The 26,419-nt window shown below is 40.7% G+C and overlaps 1 protein-coding gene across 5 annotated transcripts in view; it reads right to left on the minus strand.

Moving 5' to 3' along the window:
• si:dkey-247m21.3 (5-hydroxytryptamine receptor 4) overlaps window positions 1-23,089 on the minus strand; it is a 374,548-nt gene extending 351,459 nt beyond the window's left edge. For 4 of the 5 annotated variants that reach the window (XM_051928663.1, XM_051928660.1, XM_051928662.1 and 1 more), the window contains exon 1: window positions 22,601-23,089. The gene's annotated coding sequence lies outside the window, so the exon portion shown is untranslated. The remainder of the gene's footprint in view (window positions 1-22,600) is intronic. The other variant, XM_028802594.2, reaches the window with a different exon arrangement.
• Between the last annotated feature and the right edge of the window lie 3,330 nt (window positions 23,090-26,419).

The following is a 26,419-nucleotide window of genomic DNA, read 5'->3' on the forward strand; positions in this document are numbered from 1 at the left end:
CCGGCAAAATGAAAAGCAAACGGGTGAAAAGGCGCGATGTGAAAAAACAGCAAGTAAGTTGAAACGTGGTTGAAACAAAATGGTCTCCTTTCTCTCCTCTCCCCTTCCTTCTCCTCCTGCTGGCTTAAATAGTCCTGTGACGGCAGTAATTGATTAATTGTGAACAGGTGTTTTCCAGGTTTGTGGCTGTGGTCTCCTTCCATCATCCGTCCCCCTTTTCGGGGACAGCATTAACTGATACACATACAAACAGCAAACGGGACAATGAAACGAGACGCACTCAGAACTGACATTTACAACACTAACTATGTGGCCCCGCTACAAATGTATTATTATTATTATTATTATTATTATTAAGTTGATCAGAATACCACACGCCATCATGTGGTGGACCTGAACAAAAGGGCTTCTGGGTGTTGGTAGGTGTTTATAGTTCATCTGTTTCCTCCACTATGTGTCTATACCTACTGAAGTACATACAAAATAAAAACTTCTGTTTAAGATACCAACATGTGTCAAATGAATAGCTAAAATGAAATCATGTAAGTCAAAATGAAGGTCAAAGATAAACACACAGTCAAGGTTTCCTTTCTAAAACACGATACGGTGCTTGTATACAGCAGAGTTTGAAATATGGGAAAAGATGATGTTTTGTGCCATAGCAACAGGCTGCATAAAGCTTCTCACATTCACACAAATGGCCACATTTATCCAAACCGTGAATTTTAAGGCAGCGTAGTTGGCCACGGCTGTGCTGTACTTTATCTAATCTGTGCAAGTCACATTTCCTTATTTGTTCATTTTACTGTTTGAACAATATATAGCAAATTTAGAAACAATTGTCTATTCCCTTTTGCATGCAGGAATGTGGGATGTACAGTATGTGACACATTTTTGTGCTGCTGTGGGCTGATTCTGCTGTGAGAAGTCCATACATGGAAGTCAGGAGCTAGCACAGCGTGCAATTTTACATTAATAAAATGCATTTGATTTTGTGAAGGTTGCTGATTTCAGATTTTACTGCAACTGGAATGTTTCCTAGATGTTACAAGGTGGTACAGTGGTTGGCACTGTTTCCTCATGGACCAACAGTTTGTGCCCATTGACTTCTCTGTGGAGTTCGCATGCCCTACATATATTCTTTCCTGGTTACTTCCATTTTCTTTCCACAAAGAGGTGCATATTAGGTTGATAGGAGAAATCTAAGTTGGGATATTCCCTTTGATGGATTTACATCCCATCTGGGGTTCATTCTTGGCTTATGCCTGATGCTTCTGGACATCCTGTATTGGATCAAATGAGTTTGAGGATTTCATGTTATGTTTTGTGTGTCGGTATCTGATGCAGCAATGAGAAGACTATACTTGTGTTCTAAGACAAGGCTATTCATCCACAGTATCCATTTGCACCCTGCAAAGCCTCCAAAAAGCTACACAACCCAGTTAAGAACATAATAAAAAAGCAAAAACTTTTGACAGGTGTTGGAAAAAGTGAAGTAGCAGCTATAAACTTCATCCATCTCTGCAACTCCTAACTAGTGTCACACATGAGTGCTGTGGGAACGTTTTGACGGATCTACTTGGGCAAAGTCAAGGGACAAAGAATGGCATGGCACAGCTACTGACATCTTTTCCCCCTTTTTTTTTTAGAATGGAGAAAGCAACCACTGATAATGTCTGCTCGACTTCTTAAAGTCCAGCCCCTTCCACCCAGACTGCTATATAAGAGCAAGGCAACCCGGAAGCCAACATTCATTCTCGGACCTGCATCTGAAGTAGCCATTACTGAGTCCTCAGGAGCGCTCTAATAATTTTAACACCAGTGGTACTCTTTACTTTCATTTAGCCTGTACAAGCTCTATATTAAATGGGAATTCTGAGCCGGACCCCAACTCTTTACCATGTCCTCTCTGATTCTGTTGCACTCCATTGCCAGGATCTGACAATTCCCTCAGATTATAGCTTGTTCTTCATAATGCAAAGTCTATAGCAAAGGTTTGTACACCAGGTGTTCCTGACTATGTGGAAATCGATTGTCTTCATGCATGCTCACATTTAATGCACAAAGCACCTATTGCAATAGTCCATATCTGTCTGACTGTTCTGACTGTCTGTCTGTCTGCAAGAAACAACTCGGCCTCCTGTGAACCAGTTTTGTCAAGATGTGCCGCACTTATTCTTCAAAGAAATTTGTCAAGACTGTTCAATTTTCATTCAGATATTTTGAACACTGTACAAAAGTGTACAATTTCACAATTTCCTGTTAAAAAACACTGGCGAATTCACAAACTCGCCCATCTTAAACACAGAGGATCATTCTGCATGACTTCAACTACAACTGTGTTTACTGTTTCAATTTTACCTGGAGAGTGGTTGCTTGATCTTTAATATTTTGCATGTAATCCTCTTTTACTTGTCTGACAGCTGCTTGGATGCCCAATGTAAGTGAGTCAAACACAGGCTGAGTGGGCACACAAATTGTTCACACTGCCCTTCTGCTGCTTTACATAAGTTAACTAATAGAGTACAAAAGAAATCACTTCTCTCTAGTGGGCAGCACAGTGGTGCAGTGTTAGGGCTGCTGCCTTGAAGTAAGAAGACTAGGATTCATGTCCTGCGTCCTCTGTGCATTTTCTCTGTATCTCTGAATGAGTTTCCTCGGGGTGGTCTGGTTTCCTCCCACTGGCCAAAGAAATGCAGGTTAGCCGAATTGACAACACTAAATTGGCCTTGGTGTGTGTGTGTGTGTTCATCCTGTGGTGGACTGGCTCGCTGTTCAGGGTATGTTCTGGCTTTGTGCCCCCAAGCGTGAACCCTGGTCTCGATTAGGCGGGTTCAAAAATTATATGACATATTAAAGGGCCAAATACTTAAGCTATCAATTACTTTGTGTTTTATATCTGAAATCAATTTAGACTACATTGCAGAGATCTCTCTTTTTACTTTGACATTACAGAGTGTTTTTGCATTGATTAGAGTTGAAACAAGTCAAATTAAATCCAATGTTGTAAAACAATAAAATGTGAATACTTTTTAAGGCACTGTAAATGTACTGAACTGGTGTCTTTCTGGATATGGACTCTGCACACTTTGTCACACACTCTTACTGAAATTATAGATTTTGTTAGTGTAAAGTGAGAAATTAAGCCAAATCATGTTAGAGCTTTTCACCTTTGGTAACATTTTGTAATCAACCATATTTAACTGAAAATCAAGTGGGTTTTTTTTCTTAAGGTGGTAAAATAGACTGAACTCACAATGAGAGACCATTGTCTGGAGTCTGAGTGTCTGGGCTTGCGAGTGTCCTGATAAAAACCAAGATCCGGGCCTTTAATGACCTCTTGGGCACAGCCATCAGCAGTGTGTCTGTCTGCGGAGAGAGTGTCGACCTCATTGTGGTTTACTTACCTTGGCAGTGACATTAATGTCTCTGGTGAATCTCCCTATGAAGTCAGTAGACGGATTGGGAGAGCAAAGGGGTTCATGAGGTTGCTGGAAAGGGGTGTGAGGCTCTGCCGATATCTTTGCCAAAAGTATGAAGGTCCAAGTCTTTAGAGTCCTGGTGCTCCTGTTTTGCTATATAGTTGCAAGACATGGATGCTATCCAGTGACCTGAGACGAAGATTGGACTCCTTTGTTACTATGTCTCTACAGAGAATCCTTGGGTATAGTTGGTTTGACTTTGTGTTGAATGAGCGGTTGCTCATGGAGTCCCGAATGTCGCACATTACCTGCATTGTGAGGGAGTGTCAGTTACAGCACTACAGCCATGTGGCGCGATTCCCTGAGGATGATGTGACTTTCAGGATCCTCATTGTTGAGGATCCAAGTGACTGGACAAGGCCAAGGGGACGCCCATGTAACACCTGACTGTGGCGGATAGAGGATCATTTCTGGAGGGTGGGACTGGACCGCCTGTCTGTCTGGGGGTTTACCAACCGGAATCCCGAGCTGTTTTGTTGTGTGATGGGTGCGGCAATGTGCTGTATCAGTGCATGCTCCCCAACCTGACCTGACCTGTGGCTGCTTCTTTGTGTGATTTCATTTTGGTTGGATGCGTCTTCATCTGAGAAGCGCTCCTGATCAATTCAAATGTTCACACAACAACTTTAACCTGGTAGGGCAAAATTTGGCATTTCATTCAGAAGGCTGTTCACATGAGTTTTCATTCCACTCACCATCATCACCTTCATTTGTTGTACTGGGCTGTGTTTAGACTTATGTTGTAAGTGTGTTAATTATTATTGCTGTTGGGGTAAATTGGGTGGGATTTACCTGCACGTTGATTGTTAATTATTTTTGTCTTCTTTATTTGTTCAACACACATATATTCTTTATTATGAATTAATTTGTGCCGCTGTGTTACATGTCTCTGAGAGTATGAGAGTCGGGTCAAGATTGTGTGTGTTCTGGGGGTCCCCGAAATAAGCTAAACAAATCACCGTTTTATGACAGTGTGAATCAGAGCATCTTGCAGGAGTATGCCAAGCGTTCCCTTTATGTCTACCGACTTTTTAATATCCCCTACATGTAAGGCTTGAGGAGTGAGAACTACAGTATATTGCTCGTGAGACATGGAGCACTAATACCACTAATGCCACTAATACAGAGGAGAGCAACAAGGTGCATACCAGGACTTAAGGACATGTTGTACTGTGACAGACTCCGAGAATTAAACATGTTTGGTCTCGAGCAGAGCAGACCATGTGGGGACATAATAAAGGTCTTCAAAATCCTCAAGGGCATCGATAAAGAAGATCCAGCAACATTCTTTCATCTTAAGTTTGAATCATGTAGCCAAGGATGTCAGTGGATATTAAGGGAAAGTGTGTTTACGAATGAATCCAGGAAGCACTTCTTTACGCAAAGAGTTACAGGTCTCTGGAACAAACTACCAAGACATGGAGTTTATGCAGAAATCGTGACAACCTTTAAGAAGGATCTGGATGAGATATTGGGACAACTTAGCTATTAGCTAAACAAACAGGACTGATGAACTGAATGGTCTCCTCTCGTTTGTCAAATTTCTTATGTTGTTATGTTCTAAGTTCATTCTACAAATGAATGTTGGATTTGTTCCTCTAGCAGTTTTTTATTTAAGGAATGCTCAGTATAAAGTGTCTTTGAATTCAATAAATATTTTTCATAAATATGTGTTGAGTATATCACTGATCCTGAGATTATGACAGCCTTCTTAGAACTACTGAAAGTGAGCATTGTGACGATATGGAAGGACATTGATGCTTCACATCGTCCCTAATGAAAATGTCCGAAGCTAGCTTTGTCGAGGTGCCTCTCTGTTATAAATCCAGAGTTTTGCATATTAGCGGATGCTTCTAATCAAGTCAAGTCAAGTCAAGTTAAGTAGACATTCTAGACATGATAACAGTATAAAATACAAAAACACTCAGATGCTTATCCTCAACTCTAATAAGCTCTCTCCATTTAGTCCATTGATAAAAGTGCTATGCGATTTTTATTTCAGTGCACACTTGAGGATTAAACAAGGGAACTCTTTCAGATGGGCTTGCTTATGAGACAGACTAAAAGCGTGTGGATTTGCTCTCGGCAAACTTGGCCCATCACTTCTCTGAGGAGGACGTAGGCATGATGCCAGAGGACATTTAAACAGTTTTTTTGCTGAGGTTTATTTATACGGTAAACCACTCTTTCAACTCTTACTTAAGTGCGAGCAGAATTTTGGGATTTTTTTTTTCTCATACAGCAGTGATATTGTTAGTAGAAAGTGAGATGGCAGCCCAGTTAAGTGTTAGCAAACCAACTTCAGGTTTGATTTTGTATTTCACACTTAAGGGAAAAAGAAAACAACGCTTACCTAGGAAAACTAAGAAAAAAATGTCAGAGGACATTAGGCTAAATGTCAGCAAAATGGAAATGTTTTGGACTTGGTGGGATAAAGATTTGTTAGTTTATCATCTATCTGATAACTCCAGGCTCATAAAACAAACACCAGACATTCCTACCTTTGGCACATGGTTCCATGCAGAGAATAATCATACTTTAGAACTATCTGGGCATGCAGTTCTTGCCAAGCTCTGTTCACTTATGCCACGAGAGCCAAGACTTTCAAGTACCTGTTACCAAGACATGTGAATTTTCACTTTTAAATATCAGAGTAACAGTTCAGAGTGGCGCTGGGGCACTGGCATACAAAAATCTGCCAGGGCTTCTTTAGCTTTGCAAAAAGAAAGGGGAAAACTTTAACAATATAATATGTTGGGATTATCTTCACACCCCAGCCACTCATTTAAACAGTTCACTTTGGAATGGCTGTCTCTTCTGCTTCTCGCGTCTAATATGAAACTTAAATTCTCCTTTTTGTTTCCCCCTTATTACGACTTCTATTCTCAATTTTGTATAACAGCCTCCCTCTCTGTTTTGATTTCTCCCACTAATGGGGTGTATTGATAAAGGGGATAAAACAGGGGAGAGGAGTCAGGTGGAGGACTTTGTTTCTTTATGAAAAGAGAATTGTCTTAATATCAGCAAAAGCAACATTATGGTGTGTTGGGCTGGTAACATCACTTCAAAAGAGGCCCACCGAACCAACAAGCTAATTAAAAGGACAGGCTCAGTTTTGGGACACACTCTGGACCCCCTGGAGGAAGGAGCAAAAGAGAGAAATAAAATTAAACTGTGTGCCATAATGAACAATGGAGCACATCCTCCATCTGACACCCTAAGAATGAGCCAACAAATTATTCAGCAGACATACGCCAAGAAATACGACTGGGGCTCCTTTACACCAACAGCAATACACCTACATAATGGCTCACTCGGACTGGGTCAACCAAGTTGCAAGTTTACTTTCATTTTAATTTTCTTGCTTTACAGTCATTCTATTGTGTGTTAAGACCACTATCTATCTATCTATCTATCTATCTATCTATCTATCTATCTATCTATCTATCTATCTATCTATCTATCTATCTATCTATCTATCTATCTATCTATCTATCTATCTATCTATCTATCTATTCTCTGTTTTACTGTTGCTTTGTTAATTTTTGATTATTTTTTATGTTTCTGTGCCATTTTTGTTGTAAATAATATATTTATCATGTTTTATTTGGTCCCTTACCTTTAATTGTTTAATTGATTAATAAAGTATCTATCTATCTATCTATCTATCTATCTATCTATCTATCTATCTATCTATCTATCTATCTATCTATCTATCTATCTATCTATCTATCTATCTAAATTGTGCAGCCAGTTTTAGTGTCTCATGGGTGGAACCCAGGAGGCGGGGTCGACCTGATGTTACTGATGCTGACTCCTCCCTCTACCTTCATTTTGAGGCAAGAAGGAAGGACTGAGCATCGGTTCATTGATTATCTAACATCTGGTGGCAGCTGTTGATTTCCAGCTACTTGGATTTTTGTTTTTGCTTCTGTTATTACATTTTGATTACTGGATTGTAGATTCAGAATTTTTGCTCTGTGTGTGTGTGTGTGTGTGTATTTATTTATTTATGTGTTTATGAGTTTCTATCTATCTATCTATCTATCTATCTATCTATCTATCTATCTATCTATCTATCTATCTATCTATCTATCTATCTATCTATCTATCTATCTATCTATCTATCTATCTATCTATCTATCTCAGAAGACTACTGTTTGTAGACATCTCATCAGCTTTTGATACCATCCAGCCTTAGCTTCTTGCAGAGAGACTTATTAAAGATTTTAAGTTGAACTTCAATGGCATTGCTGATTGTACAGACAGGAATCAAATAGTACAAGTCAATGGTTGTCTGTCCTCATCCACAAGGTGTGTTCATTCACATCTTTTATACATTTCTTACACTAGTGGTTGTCACAGTAAATTTGCTGATGACTAAGTAATTATAAGCCTGCGTAATGAAAATTAAGCCATTCATAGTCCAGTGGTATATTATTTTGTTAACTGGTGTAATGTGTCTTTTCTGTAGATAAATGTTACAAAAAATAAGTCATTAATGATTGATTTTAAGAGACTTGTGTCCTCAATAAACAATCATCAAACACCAGGCAGTGGGGATTGTTGAAAGTTACAAAGTTACAATCACAAACTGACTCTTAATGAAAGTACAGTAAACATCTGCCTTAAGGGCAAGCAGCGCCTCTACTGTCTAAGGAAGCCAAGTCTTTTCGGTGTGTCTCCTACCATTATGTCACTCTTTCATAAATTTCTTATTGAGTCAGTCTTAACTTATGTTCACCTGGCCTCATTTGGAAATCTTAATGGTAGCAACAAAAGCCAAAGAAACCAAACTGTAAAATTTGGCAGTATAATAATAACAATGTCTTGGTACTGAAATGTGACAGAGCTGTTTAATAAGCTAGTATTCAAGCAGGCGCAGTGCATTCTGTCAGACAGGACTCCCCCACTACTGTATTCTCAGTTTCAGTTGTTGCTGTCAGGTGACGGGTTCAGCTGGTTCAAATACTCCTTCATCCCAATGGCTATTAATCTTCTAAATAAGTTCAAATTTAATAAAGGTCCACTGGCTTAAATCATGGCATGAACTGTAATCATTGACATTACTCATTAGTCAAGGCTTGATGTTGGTTTACTTTTTAAGTGTAATATGTAGAATCTGATGTGATCCTCACTGCTATATTCCTTTTATTTGTAAAAAGTGTATGTTTGATTACAATTTTCTTTGTGATGTTTTTAATATTACATTGTGGTCCATGTAAAAAATATGATAATAAACCAAATATCCCTCATGGGAAAATAATATTGAACTGAAAATTGAATTATCACTTTATTCTAATATTATTGTTTTACAGAAATCATATAATAGGAAATGTGTTATAATGTCAGTCTACTATGTAAGAAAGAAAGTCATCAATGAAGTTATTACAAATCTCTGTCCTAATTTTTCTCATTGTACGACAAATCTACTCTCTCTATATAAAATTCTAAGCCTAAAAGTGCAATGATTTTGTGCAACAATTTTATGTGACGTTTTTTGTCATGCTGTAAATCGGGCTTATTTTAAAACCTACGTATATATGTTTGGTATCATTCTTTTCAGAATTTATCAAACTGTAATGTGATGTTGTTAGATTTTCAGATTCTTATTCTGTTTTTAAATTATAAACTAAAAAATATCAAGAACTCATGTCTTGCAAGATGAGACTTTGTGCCAAGAGATTTAACCATGCTCGGGGCTGGAAATAGAAGACAAAGAGTAGGACAGCTGCTGTACAGGCTTTTTAAATGTTCGAAGCGCCATGCGAGATACAGATCACATGGCACGGCAGCAGCAGCAAGTCAGCAGCTGATCGAGCAAAGATGAGGTAAAAAAAAAAAAAGTACAGTGGAACCTCGGGTCACGAACATCTCGGACCAAGTACAAATCAGGTTACGACCGAAAAGTTTGCCAAACTTTTGCATCTGTTCACGACCACGCACTCGGGTGACAAACAAGCCAGTTTCCCTTCCGGTTCGTACGCACCGATGATTTCCGCACGTGTTCAGTCTCTCCCTGTGCATTTACTGTGCAGCAAACGAGCGAGAGAGAGAGAAAACAAGCAAGCGAGAGAGCCCGAGAACGTGAGCGAGCAAGAGAGAGAGAGAAAGCGCGAGCGAGAGAGAGAAAGTGTGAGCGCGAGTGAGTGAGTGAGAGAATGAGTGAGAGCGCGAGCGAGAGAGCCCAAGCAGAAGAAGTAAACATTACAGAAGAAGTAAGTAAACATTTAGTTTACTATTACGCTGTGCATTCTGTGGTGTAATTAACTGATTTTGTGCTTAAAAATCTTTAAAAAAATATATATTTATGTACAGCTCGTAAGGTCCGGAACGGATTCATTTGCATACAATCCTATGGTGGAAATTACTTCGGGTCACGACCAAATAGGGTTGCGACCAGAGTTTTCGAATGAATTACGGTCGTGACCCGAGGTTCCACTGTATTTGTTTCCCATTGTATCACCGTTTAAGAAGGGGTTTCAGAGGAGCAACCGCGTCTCCTTGGGGTGCATTCAGCCCCCCTCTTCACAACACGAGCGGCACAGATGCCAAGTGGCTGGCGCATAGCGCAGGCCCAGGGGGTTGGCAAGTGAAGCAATCGGGGTGAACCCCCTAGTAATATTATAACAAATCAGATTGTATTTTCATCTCATTTTGATTTACTTTCATATTATTACATTGGGAGCACTTTAGCTTAGGCACTGCAAAAATGCACCCATTACTCATTTACTCTTATGTAACAAGACCATAACGAAGGCTACTGTCAGTCTTCATAACACTTATAGAACATCAGGAGATCAGTTATTCATCTCTGTGCTTTGTGGCATATTGACATGCTGGTAAAATGACTTGTTAATATGAAGGATTCACGGGTCTTATAATAAATACGGAATAACAAGAGAAATGAGTCAGTTAAGCACTCCAAAGTGCACTCCAAAGTGAAGTTTGTTAATCGGCCACATTGCAGAGATGAATAAACACTTTACTGATGCTGTGTGTCATGAAGACCCAAGAAAGTGTATGCTAGCTTCTTGTAACTTAGCTGTAAATGAGAAACAGATGCATTTTTGCAGTACCTAAAGTGTTTTCATTATATCTTATTTTAATAAAATCTTCTACATACAAATTTATTATGATATCAGTCTCCAATTTAAAGGAGTAAACCCCATCCATACATTATCAATTTAAATGATAAATACACTCACTGTGCAAAGTGTTAGGCTTATCCATGCAATTCTCTAATTAGCCAATCGCGTGGCAGCAGCACAATATATAACATCATGCAGACGCAGGTCAGAGGCTTCAGTTAATGTTCATGTCAAACACCAGAATGGAAAAAATAAAAGTGATCTCAGTGACTTGAACTGTGGTATAGTTGTTGGTGCCAAACAGGCTGGTTTGAGTGTTTCTGTAATTGCTGATTCCTGGGATTGTCAGCCTCTAGAGTTTACTCAGAATGGTGTGAAAGCCAAAAAACATCCAGAGAGTGGCCAAAAATGCCATGTTGATGAGAAAGGTCAGAGGAGAATAGCCACATAGGAAAATGGCTACAGTAAATCAGATAACTACTTGTTTTTTCTAGAATTCTGCAGGCTCTTTTAAATCCTTTTTCGCAAAATGCAATCTGGACATCCTAGTGTTGTGGCTAACTAGTGGGTTGCATCTTGCAGTGTGTCCTCTGTATTTCTGTGCATGAAGTTCATCTTCTGCCAATAGTCGTCTCTGACACATCCACATTGGCCTTCTGAAGACTGTGTGTGATCTGTCGGACAGGTGTTTAGGGCTTTTTCTTCACTACAGTGAGGATTCTTCTGTTGTTAGCAGTTAAGGTCTTTCTTGGCCAAAAAGACCTTTTTATGATTATTGAGCTCTCCAGTACATTCTTACTTCTTATTGATATTCCAGACAGTTGATTTAGGTAATCCTAAGATTTTATTGATGTCTCTAATGATTTTTTTGGTGTTTTTCATCCTAATATTCGCTTCTTTGACTTTCATCTCTTGTCTGCATGTTGAACAATAGCAAGTACAGACCCCAAAGGGTAGAAGCAAGCCGAGGCAAGCTGAAGGAGTGAAACCCACCTGAGTGATCACAAACACCTGTGACACCATTCTTTCCAAATATTATGGTGCCCTGAAATGGGAGGGCCGTGTAGAAAAAGTGCTCTCCTTTCTACACGGTGAGACTGAAAGGCATGCAATTCCCCTTAAATGAAAGTCTGCAATGAGCACTTTAATCACAATGTCCGAATTGTTTGATTTGTAATTTTAAACTGTGGAGTAGAGGGGGAAATCAAGAAAAAGGTGTCTTTGGCCCAAACATTATGAAGGGTACTGTATGTGATACTGTACTGTATACAGTGCTGAGGGTACTGTATAATGATAGCTAATCTGTCATTTAGTCATGGCATGGAATGTTGGTGTCTCGCTATTGAGAGACCCTCAGTAACGTCTCCACATCAACTCACACTCACAACTAAAGCACATCAGCTCCGTTGAGGAGTACTAGCCGAGCCAGCACTACTTCAGATGACAGCAAAGCTGTCGTAAAGGTTCTAAAGGTAAATATTTGATGTTGTCTAATGCTGCTGATTACTTTACTGCCCAGTAAAACAAAACAATGCATTTTTTAAATATTCCAGCCTCTGTCATTTAAATCAGTAAATCTTGAACTAATATTTATTTATGGAGGACTGTGTCTTTTTAGGCAAGTATTTGCTCACAGTCAATATTCCACAAGATTTTAAGAGAAGTTTAGAGAAAAAGTCAAAATAATATATTAATTGGATTCAGTACACACTTTTAATGTGATGTGTTGCTTTACGTAGGAAATTGATTAATTTTAATTTTTTCCACACAAATAAGTTATGTTGACTTCTGAAAACATATATATATATATATTGTGAGATTTGCCCGGACACCACGATTCGGAAACCACATCTTTATAAATTTCACACATTTATTCATCACAAATAAACACAGTCCCAAACACCACACAATGCACTTAGCAATAATCACCCCAATTCCAGACTTCACAATGTCCTTAGCTGCCTCTACTCTCCTCCTGGGAGCTTCGTCCAACTCTCACTCCCAACTCTGGCTCCCCGACTGTTAGGAGGCGGTTCCTTTTATTCCTGCCCGGATGTGCTACAGGTGGCTGAATACAATCTTCCGGCCACACTTCCTGGTGTGGTGGAAGTGTTGCCCTTTGCCCCGGAAGCACTCTGGGAGTCCCTGGCAGGTTCATCCGCCATCTTGCCTGGTGTGGCGGAAGTGACAATTCCCCAGGTCCCATGAGGCTTAAAGCGCCCCCTGGCGGTGGCCACGGTTCCCAACAGGTCAAAACCTTTTTGTCCCTTTCCCATGGTCCTCTTTTTATCCAGGGCAGCTGCCCCCTTGTGCCCCGGTAGCTGTTCCTGTCCCTTTCTGGTCCCTCCAGGCATCCCGGCCAGGTAATGACCCCAGTCATCTGTGACAATATATATATATACAGTATATTATGATATATGACTGGCAGTTTATCCCAGCCAATACCCCCACAATCGCTAGATGGAGCTCTCCCTGCAACATGGAGGGGCCCCGAATTCCAGCAGGGCATCATGGATGTTGGAGTTTTCCTTCACAGCCCTGCTGGATGCAGTGGGAGCCACCAGGGGACGCTGCAGGGAGGAACAAGAATTTCTATTTTCCATATAGCCTGGAAGTAGTCCCGGGTCACGGGGATGGAAGAAACGAAGTACTTCCGGGCTGAAGAAAAGAAGGAGTTTTTATCTGACCCGGAAGTGATAGGAAATCACATGGACTGAGGGACAGATGCACTTCCGGGTCAGGGACTATAAAAGGACTGTGGGAGATCCCAGTAGTGAGCTGATTTGGGAGGAAGGGTGACTGAGCTGCAGGGAGTGGAGGATTAGGAATTGTATTGTATTGATTAGTGATTTATTGAGTATTGTGGAGTGGAGGTGCTTTGTGCACATTATTATAAAAATAAATAATAATATTGGACTTTTACCTGGTGTCAGAATGTATTGTCTGAGGGTTCAAGGGGATGACAGCGCCCCCTTTCTGTTACAATCTATATATATAATTCACTAAGCCGCCGCTAGCGCATGCAAGACACCCATGGAAGCACGCAGGATGGAGCCACGCCCAACAACTCTAAGACCATTGGATACGACGACAACTCGCAGAGCCGTGCCCACCAACTCGGATGCAGCAACTCACAGAGTAGGGAGTCATTCGCGTTCGTCTCTGCTACACTCCACATGCACCTCTTAAGAAGCATGTTTGTCGCAGATGTGAAGGTCTGTATGCAGCGTGTAAAACAGTTTGTTTGTCGCAGATGTGAATCGCTGTATGTGGCGTGTAGAACAGTTTGTGAGGGGTATCCCATGGTCTTACAGTTGGTGGGCGGGTCTCTGTTAGTTGCTCTTGCGAGCGGGCACATGACCAGGCAGTGTGTATGCTTCGAGAGCAAGGGTGGATGCGACAGCACCATCTAAGAGGAATCATATTTATCACGGATGTGTTCCGCCCTCCACACACGCCTGCTGTCCAGCCCCGTCCCTTGCTCTGGGAGGTGGGGGCGCAGCGGCGGTCCTCCAGTTTTCAGTCACCGAGAATTGTATGTTGCTTTCTCCAGAGTTCCCTTACAGTCGTATCCTCAAACCCACCCCATAAGAAGAAGCATGTTTGTCGTGGATGTGAATTGCTGTATGCGGCGTGTAGAACAATTTGCGAGGGGTATCCCAAGGTCTTACAGTTGCTGGGTGGGTCTCTGTTAGTTGCTCTTGCGAGTGGGCACATGACCAGGCAGTGTGTATGCTTCGAGAGCGAGGCTGGATGCGACAGCACCATCTACGAGGAATCATATTTGTCGCGGATGTGTTCCGCCCTCCGCGCACGCCCGCCATCCAGCCCCGTCCCTTGCTCTGGGAGGTGGGGTGCGGCGGCAGTCCTCCAGTTTTCAGTCACGGACAATTGTATGTTGCTCTCTCCAGTGTTCCCTTACAGTCGTATCCTCAAACCCACCTCATAAGAAGAAGCATGTTTGTCGCAGATGTGAATAGCTGTATGCAGCGTGTAGAACAGTTTGTTTGTCGTGGATGTGAATCGCTGTATGCGGCGTGTAGAACAGTTTGCAAGGGGTATCCCATGGTCTTACAGTTGGTGGGTGGGACTCTGTTAGTTGCTCTTGCGAGCGGGCACATGACCAGGCGGTGAGTATGCTTCGAGAGCGAGGGTGGACGCGACAGCACCATCTAAGAAGAATCATATATGTCGCGGGTGTGAATCGCTGTATGCAGCGTGTAGAACAGTTTGCGAGGGGTATCCTATGGTCTTAGCAGTGTCTATGCTTCGATGTGAATCGCTGTATGCAGCGTGTAACACGCTGTATTGTATGTTGCCCTCTCCAGAGTTACATCTTTTCATTCACCTACAGTCATATCCTCAAAACCAACCCCATTTGGACAACTGTGTCTTTGAGGGAGTGTTCACACATCAATACATAATTATGCAGCGTATGCTACGCCACAGGTTGGCTAGTATATTATATTGCTCAAAATATTAAAGGAACACTTTTTAATCCGAGTATAGCATCAAGTTAATGAAACTTCTGGGCTATTGATCTGGTAAGTCAAATAGCAGAGGGGGTTGTTAATCAGTTTCAGCTGCTTTGGTGAAATGACCCCCAAAACAAGAATGGTTTAACCGGTGGAGGCCACTGACATTTTTCCCTCCTCATCTTTTCTGACTGTTTATTCACTAGTTTTGCATTTGGCTATGGTCAGTGTCACTACTTGTAGCCTGAGGCGATACCTGGATTCTACAGAGCTGGCACAGGTAGTTCAACTTCTCCAGGATGGCACATCAATACGTGCCACTGCCAGAAGGTTTGCTGTGTCTCCCAGCACAGTCTCAAAGGCATGGAGAAGATTCCAGGAGACAGCCAGTTAGTTACTCTAGGAGAGCTGGACTGGGCTGTAGAAGGTCCTTAACCCATCAGCAGGACTGACCGGCATCTGCTCCTTTGGGCAAGGAAGAACAGGATGAGCACTGCCAGAGCCCTACAAAATGACCTCCAGCAGGCCACTGGTGTGAATGTCTCTGACCAAACAATCAGAAACAGACTTCATGAGGGTGGTCTGAGGGCCTGATGTCCTCTAGTGGGCCCTGTGCTCACTACCTGGCACTGTGAAGCTCAATTGGCATTTGCCATAGAATAGCAGAATTGGCAGGTCCACCACTGGCGCCCCGTACTTTTCACAGATGAGAGCAAGTTCACCCTGAGCACATGTGACAGACGTGAAAGAGTCTGGAAAAGCCGTGGAGAATGTTATGCTGCCTGTAACATCGTTCACCATGACTGGTTTGGTGGTGGGTCAGTGATGGTCTGGGCAGGCATATTCATGGGGGACGCATAGTCCTCTACAGGATAGACAACAGCACCTTGATTGCCATTAGGTATCGGGATGAAATCCTTGGAACCATTGTCAGGCGCTATGCTGGTGCAGTGGGTCCTTGGTTCCTCCTGGTGCACGACAATGCCCGGCCTCATGTGGCAAGAGTATGCAGGCACATTATATACACATATATATATATGTATATACTGGACATCGGACTGTTAGGTCTTTTGATTGACTGGACTAAAACCAAATTCTTTTAAATGCAGCGTGATGACAATTGTTGTGCTCACACTTGCCTATAACTTATTTATTTATTTTTTTGACACTAAACAATTCAAGAATTCATTAGCAGTTCCATGTGCATCCTGTCACTTTCACCTCTTAAGAGAGTATATACAAAAGGCACCATCAGGTTTTATGTTGTGCACCAAACAGCAACCACATTTTTCAGACCAACTGAGTTGGACCACTCAGTTACATCTACCAAGAAAAGTTGTTGGGAAGATGTCGTTGTTTTGCTGGTGTGTCACAGTTTTTCAGTACCATCCAACACATTGCATTCTTTGGTTGATGTCCACTGCCTGGTAATTTTATGGTCTGGATATAAAGTCTTAAATCATTGACCATTTCCGCCTTTCATTTGGTTTGGATAGCTTTGGTGGTGCACACGTCTGCCGAAGAGTTGACTATATTAGATGAGTTGACAAGCGCATTGTTTGTATTAACAGTTACATATAAGATACAGAAGCAATCAACTCCAACAAGACATTACTTCCCACCATTATCTGTATAAGCCCCAGACATCAAGCCAGTTTGGGCCTTGAGGAACTTGAGATGCCCCTGGCTGATTATTCAGATTCATTTACCTTAATCACAATCCTGTGCTATTCTCATTTGTAACAGTATTGTTGCAGCATAACTGTTAGCTCACATAATATCTTTTACTCTCTACAGCATTTACGTCAGTATTCAACTGTGTCAGTAACTTTTCTTTGCAATCCAGGTGATATAGCACAGCTGAGAAACTCTTCTAAAATGGAGTGCCATTTAAGCTAAAATGAAATTTAAAATAAGCAATTATGAAATAAATAATCATATAGACATTTGAATCATCAACTTTGGAAAAATGGCAACATATCATGCAAAAGATTTAAATTGTGCGGCGAGTTGAAAGTTATACAGTAGTTGTCAGTTGTCATTATATTCAGTTTCATTAATGTACTTTTAAAATGTCACTTTTGCGTGTTTTATTTCACAAACGGGTAAACAGGTGATTCGCGGCGACGCATTTTTTTTTCGACATTTCCGATATGAGTAGCGGTTTAAATATACGAATGGATTTATTTTTCTTTTACAAAACGTAACGGGTATTTTTAAAACAAATTAAGAACGCTTATTATGGTCTGTCTTTTGGACCCCACCACTAGGGTTACCACTTTTAATACAAAAAAATAAGGGACGCATACTGCAGCGGGGGCCACATCCCGTATTACCCAATCAAAAGTAGGAAAGGAGGCATCTTCATAAAATGCGTGTGGGATGATTTGCATGAGACGCTGCTTTAAAAAAAATGATAAAAAAATACGGGACAAAACCCGTCCCGTATTGATTCAAAACGGGACGCGCAATTTCATTCTCAAATACGGGACGATTTCGTATTTTAAAGGACGGGTGGCAACCCTACCCACCACCTTGCTGCACCCCTGCTATATACAACAACAGTCCTTTTAAATATTGGACCCCATTATTATTTTACAAGTCTATTAACATCTCTTCATGGCTATTTATTGAACCTGTTTCGGATCTAACTAAATAAGTTTCTTTCTGTAACCTTCATGCGATTAGTTCTTTAATGGCATAGTTCTGAAGAACCATTTTGACACATTTATTATCATTTTTTTTACGCTGAAGAAGCAGTAGCGCTAACCACTGAGCTACCATGACACCCATTTTATGTGACAGATCGTTCATTGTTTTTTCTTTGGAACTCCCAACAAAACCATTGCTATCTTAACAGTGTTGTAGTATTACTATGCTAGTATCAAAGACACATCGCCTCCAAGTCAAACTTTCTGCTCAGTTTAGCAGATACCTGTTGATAGTCGCATGTAACTGCATTACTTTAATCATACCGCACTAATTGTTTAATTGTCAGTTGTTTCCATTGTTCATTATCACATCCAATAACACTCATAATCTGAACGGTGTGTAAAATTATTGCGAGGAGTGTATTGTAGCATTTTTAATTGAACAAAACGAGTCATGCATTTTTAATTAAAACAGTCGCATTACGATTGGGATTGTATTACCTCCGTGCTTGTTAAAAGAAAGCAATGCGGGATTCTTTTATTACGACATAAAACACCTAAAGTGAAAATCGTACGTGGTAATGAACGCGCCTTCTCCAGCGCTCGTGATGTGCGTGACAGGTACGCGCCGCCGCGCTCGTCCACGGCGCTACACACCATCCAGACGACCCCGGAGCCCCATTTGGCGACATCGAGATGTCATTAGCTTAACATCTGCTTGACCTACAGCATCTCAAACACACATCTGTCTTTGCTGCACTTCAGGGAAAATATCTTCAGGAAACACAGAGTGGCTCTGTTAAAGACAAGATGACCGGGGGAGGCATTACACTGAATATTAATTATCGTGTTATTCTTAAGGGGTATTTTATAATATTTTAGTTAAATGAGTTATGGGTATTGTAGCTAAAGTATAATGTTATGGTAGTCGACACAACGTGCAAAGTTTACAGGTACACTCAGAATGTGCGGGGTGTTCACGACGCGAGCACATCGTTAGGCATTAGCGAGAGTTCCTTCAGGAATATTAAATGTAATGCGTTTCTAATATTCAAAATGTATTGCAAGTGTGATGCAGTGGTTTAGGTTTTGGAATTCAAAGCATGAGGCTGTGGGTTTAAATCCCACCACTGACACTGTGTGGCCCTGAGCAAGTCACTTCACCCGCCTGTGCTCCAATTGGGGGAAAAATGTATCTCAAATGTTGTAAGTCGCTTTGGATAAAAGCGTCAGCCAAGTAAATGTAAATGTCTTCCTGAATGAAGACTATAAAAAGGGAAAAGCAATTTCCATCTCCATTGCACATAATCAGATAAACATAGTGCAGTCTCCGGGATCATTCTGTATCCTAGTTCAGATATAACGGATGGACTGTATAGTTTATGAAGCAAATACGATCCAATACTGAAAATGAACGCACTTCAAAGACTAAACACGCTATTCCAGTATAGACAGACAGACTAGGTGAGTGCTGAACAAACAGATTACTTAATTACCTCTTTTGGAAGTCGATTTGGAGAAAAGCGCCTGCCAAGCAAATAAACAAATGTATTTTTTAAAATTGATTAAGTCAATAAAAAGTTGCTCATGCGCAATCTGAGGGCCTCGCAGTAAGGATAGCTTGGGTTCGCGTCAAGCATCTTCCCTGCTTGGAGAGCGCTTTGAGTAGTGAGAAAGGCGCTATATAAATGTAATGAATTATTATTACTGTTATTATTAGACTAATACATATATTAATAATGGGCTTAAAACTAATTTAAAGAATGTATCCATACTGTACATACATATAAAATGCATTTACCTATTTGGCTGATGCCTTTAACCATACAATGTAAAAAAAAGATAAAAAGAAGTTACATTTACAGTAAAAAAAAAAAAAAACCTGACAGCTGTGGTTACCAGAATTTTACCATAAAAAATAAGGCGACAATATTTTTAGGTCTACGGTATAACTTTATAGTAAGCAACTTTTTTTCATTATAACACATTACAACAGAAGTGAACGTTTAACCATAACCTGAAATACATGTACTGTATAAATATGCCAATCATCAAACCATCACAAAATGTTGTCAGGATCAAATACCAGTACACAGTCTGCATCAGTAAAATAACGACAACCAATTACAAATATTTTACATCATTTAATTTTATACATCGAAAAGAATTTAATATTTAAGTAAGTTATAGCACGTTGTCTGGTGGAGAAGTAACGTTTGTGTTTGTGGTGTATGGTGTCCTAATGGTGTGACAGCTAATAGAATACAACCCACCATAAAGCAGCTTCCATAACCTCAAAAATCCTTCAGCAAGCAGTGAAAAATAAATCTGCTAACTCAGTTTTTCCCCCCTTCTGTGCAAAGGTATGCGGTTCACCAGGAACAATACGGTAAAAGGGGGGCGTGTCCTCATGCAAATATCGTAAGTTCGGTGTTGCGGCGCTTTACCGTTTTACATTTTACAGTTGTTTACCTTCGCTATTTAACAGATGTACACTGTAGAATTAACAGCAGTTTTCAGCGTAACTGTAATGTATCAGTAAACGGGGTCTAGCATATTATGAAAGTAGAAAAATATATAGATTTTGCAGAACTTTGCTTTAACAAATAATGAAGTGTATTGTTTACGATATACAGGTAATTTTCTGTGGAACATAAAGTAACTTTCCTTTTTTCAGAAAAGGTACTTTACTTTCACTGTTCACAGTATTGCACTGTTCATCTCACGTATCGCTCTGAGGAACTATTGTAATATCTTCACTTTTCTAAAGGAACGGGAACAACAAGAACAGTTGTAAAATACTTACTTTTGTATTTGGGGTAAAAAAGGAACCTAAGCAGCACCCACCACATATTTAATCAAAACAGCAGGTGGGGCCAGACAACACCAATAGATAACAATCTGTATGCGTCATATATGCAGTATATATAACAACTAGAAGAATACATTTAAGATGTACAATTGCATAAAAATTTGAGTAAATCTTGTCAGGGCTGTGGGGAGCTGGAGCCGGTCCCCACAGCATTCCACGCAATTTGGCTGATGCCCCTACGTGGCTTAGAACATCTGAGAGACAACTGATTACATTTATTTTGCTTTTCCAATTGCAGCAGAACAGGTGAGGTGTAGTGACTTGCTCATGGTCACACAGTGACTTCAGGGTTTAAAACTCCAACCCTTAACCACTACATCACATTGCTCGCCAGTTTAATCGCTGGGGAAAACTGCCTATTAACGTGACAAGAATGTGATGTAGAAAGAAAACCACAAGACCTTGGAGAAAATCCAAAATAAGACACGGAGAGAACAAGTGAAGCCCATTTCGTGCTGTCCATGTAGTCTTTTCTTTCTTTCTCCAAGATCCCAGTGGCGTTTACTGGCCCTTTAGCTGAACTGGTGGATCTAAACTGGGCCATTCACTCAAAGTCTGTGCATGAGGGGGCCCAGCGACGGACTGGCACTGCGTCTCCAAGAGATTCCTGTTTGCTCCAAGTGCATGTTGGAATAGAGGTGGACCCTCTCGACCATTTCAAAGTAGATTGCTCGCGATTTTAACATTTTACTTAAGTGTGCACTAATAATAATAATAATAATAATAATAATAATAATAATACATTTGATTTACATAGTGCCTTCTCCATGCTCAAAGCGCTTACACAAATAAACGCACGGCCAGCGTGCGGAGGAATCCGTGGAATGTAACTCAGGTTAACCACTGCGCCATCAAACCACCTTGGAGATTTCGAGTCAAGTATGCACAATTGGGGTCTTTGTGGCGATTCTTAACTTGAATTCAATAATATCCATCGGCCTGTTAGTATTCATTTCATGTTATTATTTTTATACAATGAAGATGATGAATGCCTGTGTTTACATTTTTAAGAACTGTTTCATCATGTATCTTAAAAGCGAAACATATAAGTGAAAGTCAAATACAAAGACGAGTCCTAAGGGAACTTTTGCTTTACTAACTGTATTTTATATTATTATTATTATTATTATTATTATTATTATTATTATGTTTTTAGCGTCCAACTTTGCGTTTTTCCTTACACACACGTGTCTATGTCTATATATCTAGGCTATTTCGTGATTTCAGTATATTCTGTTTATCCAATCATCCATCTGCCGGGTTTTTCTTTTTTTTTTAAAGTCCGCTTTTAAATTCAATGAATTGAAAAAGAAAATGATCGGGACAGTCAGTTCACTGCAAGTCACATTCCCTCATACGGGGACAGTTTAGAGTCAGCAATTAGTGTAACATGCGCGTCTTTGAGGAATCCAGAAAAAAAATCCACGCCGATACAGGAAAATAAAATACGTAAGCAGCTACCAGATACAGGGTGTATGGTTAACATTATACGCAAAAATAAAATCTCACCAGAATTTCACAAACTGTATACATTTGGAAAAATAAATAATATATACGCGTGTATGTATTTAAATAATTCTAAATTTAACGTATTAAGGAAGCAGAGCACTTTTCCAATATTATTAATTGACCGTAACATTTATCTGTCTATCTGTCCCGTTGTTATTTCTTGTTCGGAGTAGCGATCACAGTAAAACACACTCATTTATGGGACTCAGACCTGGAGACTCGTAGTGAAGCTGTGGCCTCTGCTCGTGCACTTAAGACTGAGGCAGATCACCGGGTGTCCCGTCCCGAGCTCTCAGTTCCTCAGTGTCAATACGCGAGACCTGAGCGTCGCACCTGACGCAGCCTCAGATGTGCAAAGGAAAATACATCTGAAAAAAGCCATTATTCTTCCGTTTCTCCTTTCTCTATCTCTCTTTCCCCATGAACACCGACGATATAATTCATACACAAAAGGGCACGACTTCATTAGGACTTTATTAGGAACCATTCAGCCCAAAAGTGTAAAAAAAACTTTTCCTACCTGAGGGGTTAATGCCGTGGTATGAAGGTGAATCTGGGCTGGTTGGTTGCTAAGTAGTATCATAATCCTTTAGAAGTCAGTTCCTGGGGATGCAAAACCGATATCGAATTTTCGAAAACATTCCACATGAGAACAGAAAAAAGAGACAAAAAGCAAAACAAACCCGAGAGATGCATCGGGTTGAAATCAGCGGAGAAATCTAAGTGGAAGCCCTGAAAGACTCACACGAAGATCCTGGAAACTAGCTTCTGAATTTCCATGCGGGAATGAAAGAAGGAGCGTGAAGAGCACAACCTGGCGGCGGAGCAGAGTTAAGCAACGAGCGTGACGGTTTAACCAGGCTGGGCAGCTTCGAGCTGTCAGAGAGAGAGCGGCGTGAGGCAAGCGAGGTACTGTAGACATGGAGGAGTTACCGAGAGACAGAGAGAAAGAGAAAAGGGGGAGAGGACGAGATAAAATACACGATAGATAGATAGATAGATAGATAGATAGATAGATAGATAGATAGATAGATAGATAGATAGATAGATAGATAGATAGATAGATAGATAGATAGATAGATATTTATATGCATGGCTGTCATAATGAAGTGAAAAGAAAAATTACAATGCAGTAGGAAGCATATCTGAATTGTGATATATATATATATATATATATATATATATATATATATATATATATATATATATATATATATATATATATATATATATATGTATATATAATTCTCTATATTTAGATATATTTACATTGTGTTTTAAAAACATTATTTACATGACAAGTGCAAGATGAGAACATTTCTTGACCAGAGCGCCAGTTCACAATGTGGGCACACTCATGCACATTCTACCTTACTCCTATTGGACCAGTTTAACTTACATAATTAGCAAATTAACTCACCTTTAGGATATGTGATTAAAATCCACATCAACACAGAGAGACAAATGAAACTACACACAGAAAATGCTGGAGGTGTCTGGAGTCGAGATGTGGCAGCACTGACTACTCTGCCAATACAATCATATGAATGAATAATGTATTAATCTAATTTTAAAGTGTTAAAGTTGTTATTTTATTTGTTGTTTTATATTGTATGAAGAAGCATTTTAGATGGGACAGGGCTTTGTTATGGTATAGTAGATGAGGACTGTGTGCTTAGTTTGTTAGAGCTTATTTCTATATATATATATATATATATATATATATATATATATATTGTAGGGCGGCACGGTGGCGCAGTGGGTAGCGCTGCTGCCTCGCAGTTGGGCGATCTGGGGACCTGGGTTCGATTCCCGGGTCCTCCCTGCATGGAGTTTGCATGTTCTCCCTGTGTCTGCGTGGGTTTCCTCCGGGCGCTCCGGTTTCCTCCCACATTCCAAGGACATGCAGGTTAGGTGGATTGGCGATTCTAAATTGGCCCTAGTGTGTGCTTGGTGTGTGGGTGTGTTCATGTGTGTCCTGCGGTGGGTTGGCACCCTGCCCGGGATTGGTCCCTGCCTTGTGCCCTGTGTTGGCTGGGATTGGCTCCAGCAGACCCCCGTGACCCTGTGTTCGGATTCAGCGGGTTGGAAAATGGATGGATGGATGGGATGGATATATATTGTAGGTGCCCCAAAGGATGGATGACGTCCTGCCCAGGATGGAAGAGGATTCCTTACCCAGCTGGGACAACTTATTATTCCTATCCTGATCAGTAAATCCAAAGACTACAGAAACCAGTAGGGGTGCTGTTCATCCGTCACCATTCTAGGTGGCAGTGCTCCTCATAAAGAGCCCCAGTCTGGACACTAGCAGGGCTGCATGGGATTTGGAGTCCGGAAGTGCAGCCCTGTAGGGATACCTGGAGGATGATAGTGGGAGCTGCCAGGGAAGGATCCCCTTGGTTTGTGTATTACCCGGAAGTACTAATAACAGACCACGTCATGTCACTGGAAGTACTCTGGGGTTCACTTTAAAGGGAGCCCACTACCATGGCTCAGGGAGTCAGAGTCGGAGGAAGAATTGTTTTGATTTCTCATTTATTATATTATTGTGGCTTGTGTTTGGGAAAGGATTGAGAACGTGCCTGGGAGAAGAATAAAAAAAATAATTTATTTTATTCTATTTATGTGTGGTGTATTGCTGGATCTGTGGTTTGGGGCTCTCTGGTGCCCTCATGTGGTCACTATATATATATATATACTGTACATATATATATATATATATATATATATATATATATATATATATATATATATATATATATATATATATATAAGACAAGAGCACAACAACAGCATTTTGGGGCACCTTGAAGGCCAACCCCATATATTAACAGACACAAAAGATGTAAAAAAAAAATGCATGTTATGCACAAAAAGTTTGAGTCTTTCTTAGGTTCTCTAATCGGACTGTCCAAGATGGCATCAATGCTGGCTTTAAGGCATTCTGGGAGGAAGAGGCGGGTCCAGGTGGGCTGATCCCAGAAGTGACGTCATATGTGGAATTGTGTCAATCTTCCTTTGCAGAGGGGAAAGAAGAGATAATGTTATTGCATGGTGCCACCTCATGTCCTGGAGGAGAATTACAATAACCAAATCCCTTAAGCTGTATCCCAAGAGCACACGTGTGACAGTACCATCCCCCAAGTCCAGACCTGTTGGATTGGGTGACCTGAGTCAAGAGATCATGGACATGAGGCAACATGATAGCATGGAGAAAACCTCAATGAATCAGGACTTTGAACAGGAAATGCTTCAGGTTCAGAAACCATCTGGTCACACTTGTATTCAAATCCTTGTGCAAGGCTATCCACTGTAAAGGAGCATGGTCCATCACCATGGTGAACTTACATCCCAGAAGGTAGTATCTGAGATGGTTAATAGCCCATTTCCACTGCCGCATAACTCGTTTCTCAATCCAGTAGTTTCTGACTCAGATACATAGTGGGGTGCTCAACACCATTGATGCTTGGACTCAACATAACACCCAAACATGTGTCCGAAGAACTGGTCTTCAAAGCAAAAGGGAGAGAAAAGTCAGGAAGTTATTAAAACTGATGCTGAAACAAGGCTCTTTTTCAAGTCACTAACTGCGGCTTCCATCTTTTCATTCCACATCACAGAATTAGGAGCCTATTTCTTTGGGAGGTTCATTAAAGGGGTAGCCCTCTCAGAGAAATGGGTCATGAACTGGTGGTAGTAACCCATTAGTCTTAAGAAGGTTTTGGACTTGCTGCTTATTCTTTGGAAGGGGACAGTTTGTTACGGCTTCAATACTGGAACATTGTAGTTGTAAAGTGCCTCCACCCACCAAGTAGCCTAAATATTTTGCCTCAGTTAAACCAAAGAAACATTTTTAAAAATGTATTCTTATTCTGGCTTTGCTTAATGTCAGGAGCACTGCATGTACCTGCTGTATATGATCCTCCAATGTTCCGGAATAGATGACAATGTCTTTCAGATAGGTGGCACTATAGGCTTGTTGGGGTAGAAGCAATCTGTCCATCAGACGCTGGAAAGTAGTGGTTGCCCTGTGCAAGTCAAATGGGAGAACCTTATACTGCCAATGACCACTCGTGGTACTGAACATGGTCTTCTCCTCTTTGCGGATTCTATTAAAGGGATTTGCCAATACCTTTTCATCATATCAAGTGTAGTCAAGTGTTGCGCCCTTCCCAGTCACTTGAGGAGAATGCCCACTTGAGGCATAGGATAAGCATCAAATCGAGAGACTTGATTCAGCCTAGAGAAGTCATTGCAAAAACGTCAACTTCTGCCTGGTTTTGGGACCAGTACTATTGGACTGGACCAGGGATTAAAACTTTCCTCTACCACACCA

The sequence above is a fragment of the Erpetoichthys calabaricus genome, chromosome 5 (genome assembly GCF_900747795.2).
Source record: "Erpetoichthys calabaricus chromosome 5, fErpCal1.3, whole genome shotgun sequence".
Taxonomy (NCBI): domain Eukaryota; kingdom Metazoa; phylum Chordata; class Cladistia; order Polypteriformes; family Polypteridae; genus Erpetoichthys; species Erpetoichthys calabaricus.